We start from the raw sequence: 6,832 nt of genomic DNA, 5'->3' as shown, positions 1-6,832 counted from the left end.
TTTATAATATTAGTAGGATTACAAATGTGAAAGTTTCTTTGTTTGGATGTTGAATCATGCTGACACTATTGAACGGGTTTTGATGAAATTTCGTGTACAGACAGGGTACGCTGACTTGGGTGAAAGGATACTTTTTATAAATGTGAAGGATATGTAAGAGAAGAAGCTGTGATCTTTGAGCCTTAACATTATTCAATCTTGTCTTCGATTTTGACGGGATTCCACTAGCACGTAAGTGACATAAGGCTACTTTTATTAATATTTATTACCACGAGGACAAAGTCACAACTATTTATTGATTTATATATTTCTTAACGCACCCGAAGTGCTGACAAAAGCTTACATATAAATACGTATTAAATTGTGTTTCTAATGGCCGCATTACATCGCTTTATTATTCGAAGTTCACGAAATTTACCATATCTACACTAATATTATAAAGAGGAAAACTTTGTTTGCTTGTTTGGTTGTAATGAATAGGCTCAAAAACTACTGGACCGTTTTTAAAAATTCTTTCACCATTCGAAAGCTTCATTATCCACGAGTAACATAGACTATATATGTACCACGGGCGAAGCCGGGGGGAACAGCTAGTCTAAGATATATGTCGTACATCGCTTAACCGTACGGGTTATAAGACTTTTCGCACACAATAATGCGTCAAGTTATATGAAAAATATTTTCTTCCCACTGCGCCACATTATAAATATATTTATTTAAATATTACACACAGAAAGCACGTTATATTATAATGTAAGCAGTGGCGTAGCTATCATAGGGCCAGGTGGTGCAGTGCACCAGGGCCCCGGAGCTCAGGGGGCCCTCTAACCTCAGCTTTGAAAGAAGGGAGGAAGGCGGAAAGAGGGGAGGAGGGCCCGATTCTTTACCTATGCACCAGGGCCCTTGTCCCCCTAGCTACGCCACTGAATGTAAGCCAATTAATGCCCTAATCAGTCAATCATCAAACATGATATGTTGCTAAATGAGTGTTGGATAAAAACAAATAATTGAATATACTTACGTGAAGTTGCTTTTTTAATTGAATCAATTCTAGAAGCGACTCGTATTTTACGCAGCAATATTACTAACGATCCGCCCCATCTTCGCCCGTGTTGCTTATATACCGTATTGGATTCAGGGATACATACGTGTTCAATAGTAAGTAATTTTTGTAATGGGCCCAGTGCTTCTTGAGATTAGAGCGTTTAAGCAAACTAGCAAACAAATTTTAGCTTAATATATTATATGTATATGAGTTTAAATAATACTATGGTATTGTAAAATGATAATAGAGGATACATAAAAAGCAGAAAAAGTGTTCAAAATTAATCAACATATGAAATTCTGTAAACTACAAAAATATTATACTCAGGTATCCTTTTATCCAAAGAACTGATTTAAAAATACAGAATTTTAAATTGCGACATTTCTTCATCTACGATCGTGTTCTAGGCATACTCGAAATCACTCGAAACTGCTGCGCAAATAAACCTTCACATAATGTTATAATTACTTATTATTCTAATCCCCAAACACCCACAAAATATTCTAAGAACCATAACAAAAATCATCAATTAACACAAATCCAGATTCCCGGTCACTAACAGTTGACTAATTTTAAACGGACCACATAGGCACAATAGTTTAAAATACATTAATGTCTCAACAAATATACAATTACTCGAAATATAAACATCCAGCGACCCAAATCCAATGTGATTTTTAATCGTATACGTGTATATCACGTCCACAAGTTTACAATATTGTCTTGAAGATATTTAATTGCCGTATTGTGGACTTGGAATAATAAACAAGGTGTCCCTCGGATTGTTTGCCGGTTCTATTGTATAATTTTCCTAACAAATTTGAGGTTATGTTGAGGTTATGTTGAAGTTTTTATGTCATAACGGGCAACTGAGCTGGTTGTTCGCCTGAGGCACTGTCTCTATGTGTTTAGGCTATATATGTAACACGGGCGAAGCCGGGGCGGACCGCTAATGGTTACTAAGTATGCCCCAGACTGAAATTAATATAGAACTGATTAGTTTCCTACGGAAAATTTATACAGCCGGACTTCTAAAGAGAATTGTAAAGACAATTAAAAAAACTAATGAAAATATAAAACATGACTCATAAAGGTTGTGCCATTACTGATGGAACTATTATCATGTGTACCTATTATCTATGTATCAAAATGTAAAAATGACATACTTGGATAAGAGCAGAGGCTCTTCTATGTAGAAACTGCTTTACGAACCGGTGGTAAATGTTTGAACTGTGTTAGGAAGATATAAAAGTGCTTTAAGAAGTCTCATTGAATAAATACCTAAATGTTTGAGTTTGACTTTGATAGATTTTTACATTTATTAACAACTACTAGTTCGCCTCGGTTTCACCATTGGTACACAGCCTATGTCACTCAGTGTAATTACAGATTTCTAATGGTGGAAGATATTTTGAAATCGGTCTAACCATTCACGCGTGAAGCCGCGACGAAGGGAAATAGGAATTCATTATTTATATAGAAAGTAACACACAAGCAATGTAACGTTCTAAACCGAGTCGTACATAACAGATATATTTCGCCAGTTACGTCCAACACCAAGCTCGAGCATACGTAGGTGCTAAAATATGATATTTTTATCTACTCACACCTAATTACATACAGCCGCAACGCTCAGTGCATTAAAAATGGTCCACGCCGGTTTATTGCAGCCATTAAACAATAAACCAGCGACGCACACACGCGAGAACAAATAAACAGACACGCACGTGTATTGTAAAATCGCTTTTTATTTGGCAGAGACGCTTCAGCTTAAGGGGACTATGAGCTACATGCGTTTAGGCTTAAAATTGAAAAATATATAATGCTTCTAGGTGTATGCTAATTTAATAATGTATTGAAAACATAATGCCACGAGTTTGATTCGATAGAAAAACAATACAAATGTACCTCTATATATTTTGATTAAATTGCCGATTTCTTCTTAAAAGAACGTCTCAAGTGATTTAACTTTTAGTACAATCAACAAAATTTCAGGAAATCGCGTGTTCTTATTTCAGAGTATAATATAACATAAGACCTATTCTTGCGTGCATCATTAAACGCTTGTAGTCCCCTTATAATATGAATTTACTTAAAGACTCATTATTCTTTTAAACTAAACGCACGTCCCGATTCCGCCCGGATATCAAGATTCCTGTTTTATCTCAAGGGAGCATTTAATCGGGATAAAAAGTATCGTATCACCCAAGTCAACTCATACCCTGTCTGTACACCAAATTTCAACAAAATCCTTTCAGGAGTTTCAGCGTGATTGACGGACAAACATCCAAACAAACAAACCTTCACATTTATAATATTAGCTTGATAGTGTGATATGTAAATATTTACTATTTACATCGATTAGATTTAAGAAATCTTCTCATCCATTATAACACAATTTAGTCACAATCGCGATTAGCTTCACTATCTGCTAGCTGCGCCCCGCGGTTTTACCCACGTATGTCTGTATCCCGTAGGAATATCGGGATAAAAAGCTGCCTATGTGCTATTCCAGTTGTCCAGCTATGTACATACCAAATTTCATTGCAATCGGTTCAGTAGTTTTTGCGTGAAAGTGTAACAAACATACACGCATCCTCACAAACTTTCGCATTCATAATATTAGTAGGATCATTTCCTCATTATTCAGATCTATGTCGGTTCTAACTCGCGAAATACTAAAGTGCTCAAAATTTTTATTAGACATTATTTTCTGTAAATTTGTAAAACAGATGTAGTGTATAAGTAAACAAAATAACCATTTAACTCGGACGTGATGATAAAAAATTAGATTGTTCCGCTTTGATCTCATTGCAAATAAAAGGAAAGTCAAGAAGCAAATTACATCAAATGTTATCAGCAGGTTAAACATAAAATTATGTACGATCAAATGAACTTGTTCATGATGTAAGATTCTCTTATAAGCAAATAATTTTATCTTCATAGCTTATGGCTGTTAAAAATGAATAGAATAATCCCTAATTTCCGCAATTTAAAGCAAAGAAAGAAAAGAGAAAGAAAGAAAAAGATCACAATTTATTTATTAAACTGCCATGAAAAGACCTATAAGTAAGTACATACCACTACATACTACTATAAGTAAGTACATACCACTACATACTACTATAAGTAAGTACATACTACTTCATACTACTATAAGTAAGTACAACATAGTGCATTCAAAATAAAGCGAGACACAATTATAAAGGCACAAGCCGAACTCAACACGCAAATTAGAAATAGCGATGATTATAAAGTTTATGTTCGCTTTAAACATTAATTATTCGTACTCGATGCGATGCCCACGTTTGCGTAACAGCAGTTAATTAGATGTTTATAATTATCGATAAGTCGGGGTTCGAGACCGGGCGAGCGTGCAGGAAATAAATTGATTTTTCAATTTATCTGCACATGTGGATAACGTCACCACTGCTTAAAACGGTGAAGGAGAACATCGTGAGGAAACCGGCATGTCCGAGAATCAAAAGTTTGGCGACATGTGACATCTGTCAAGCCGCGTGGTGGATTATGGCCTGAACCCTAATAGGAGGCCTGTGTCCCAGCAGTGGGAACAAATATGGGCTGATGATGATGATGAGTTATCGATTATCCATGAGGACACAGTACAGAATTGGTTAGAATAAGTCTGGATAGTGGAGTTTATCCAACATTATGTTTTGATCAGGAAACTATTCACTTTTACTGAAGGAGCGTCTTATCAATGTTTTCAACCGACTTCAAAAATGGACGTCATCAATTCGACTGTGTTTTTGTGTTGTTACCTCAATGCTCATTCGAAAGCTGGTGCTTCCCGAGTGGTCCTATTTAAATTTTCTCTAGTTCCGGCGATTTGAAGGCAGATTCATTTTTGGTTAAAAATTATTTTTATATATTTATTGAAGAATATATTTATTGAACTGTGCAGAGTTGCCGTTTTTCACGCACACTGATAAATACCGATTATATTTTACGTATCAATTATTCTATAAACTACAAGTGTAGAAAAATGTACGAAAGTTATAAATTTCTTGCTTTTTCAAATATCCTTCAACTCACCCACAAACATTTTGACTTAAGAACAATCACTGTTAATTCATAAAACAGTTACCTCCTATACAACACTAAAACAATTCCTTTAATTATTCCGCAATCTTTGAACGCAACACAAACATTCAAACAAAAGAAAAATCTCTAAAACACAGGATAGTCACTGGCCAGAAAACACATTTTCAATAATTTTTTTCCCACAATTGAACGTCTCAATCAGTAATGGTCAATTAGACGCATTTCGTTCAGGAATCAATTAGCCAGCCTCAAATATAACCGCATGTAAAACAACGCACGTGCGAGGCATATAAAAATAACTGGCGTCGTGATTGTCGGTTCGCTTTGGGAGAGTCACTGGCTTGGTGAAATATTCTAATTACATATGACAGTTCTTTGATTTACTCGTGATAAAATTTCATTATATAGGATCAAGTTGTCATTGTTTTTATCCAGTTCTGAATAGAAGACATGTGAAAATTATCAGTATGTTAAACGCAATGTTAGTTAGAAACCCTCTTAGGCCTCTATCCAAGCTGTGGGAACATATATGGGCTGATGGTGATGATGATGAATGTTAGCTAAGCAAGTACTACTTAATAAAAATTTGAATTTTTTACGAACACTAACAAAATATTTGTCCTGAATAGGTAATATCCGTTATTTATATATTAATTTTGAATATTTCTGTTAGCAATTTAACCATGTTTCAATCTCAAGCATTTATTTAACCATTTAGAAAGGCAATTTAATCGTCATAAAAACAAAATAATGATTTACTAACGTAAAGCAGTTTCTGTGTAGAAGAACCGGCTAGAATCCCTGCTGTTTTAAGTAATATATATTTCAGGGCAGTAATAGTAATGGTTTGAACCAAGCAAGCGCGCAGGGGTAGCATATCAAAGTTTACGCGCCAAACGTTAATGTAGTCACACAATCAGTTGTTTATGGAGCGATTATTAACTCCTTTTATTTATTACGTAATAGTCCAGGATCCATGGCCCATTTTTGCACTTGATTACTATCAAGCTAATAATCCGTGAGTAGCTTGATTTTGATGAGACGCCCAATAATTTCCGGTACGAAACTTTCGATTGTGGTAGCTAACAGAGGTAGCAAGGATAAAATATGTTGATTTGATGATTCTCAAATATTTATTACTAACTGAATTTTTTTTTGTTAAATCTCAAGACAATTATCTAAATTATTCGAAAAAATATTTGTCCTACAAAATCTATGGTTTGATCAAAGAGTCCCCTCTTTCCGACATGTATCGATAACGAGGTCATCATAAATGATTACTAACCAGCTGTTTTTTTTTTTTTTACTTAGTTAATATTCATGTAATTTAACAGACATATTGTCCTACAAAATGCGCGGTACGTTATCCTGGTCCTACGCTCAAAAGTAGTAGTACAGATCCTTGATGTAAAAATAATTACTATCAAGCTGAATCTTCGTGAATAGCTTTCGTTTCGATGAGTCGCCCAACAATTTCCTATGCGAAAATTCTCAATTTTGGTAGCTAACAGAGGTAGCAATGATATGACGATATGAGTTATTTGAGAAAGGGTATAAATCAAAAAATGACAATGAAAAAAATTTAAAACAAAAAATCGTAGGATATGATCCTTCCAGTTTGCCACCAACAAAACAAGAACCAAAAATTGTTGCAACAAATTAAACGAACTGTATTCATCTGCAATGTATGGTGTAATGCACACATGCGGTGCCCCACGGAAA

The sequence above is a fragment of the Zerene cesonia genome, chromosome 29 (genome assembly GCF_012273895.1).
Source record: "Zerene cesonia ecotype Mississippi chromosome 29, Zerene_cesonia_1.1, whole genome shotgun sequence".
NCBI classification, from domain to species: domain Eukaryota; kingdom Metazoa; phylum Arthropoda; class Insecta; order Lepidoptera; family Pieridae; genus Zerene; species Zerene cesonia.
The sequence above is the reverse complement of the archived record's forward strand: the minus strand, read 5'-3'. Positions refer to the sequence as shown.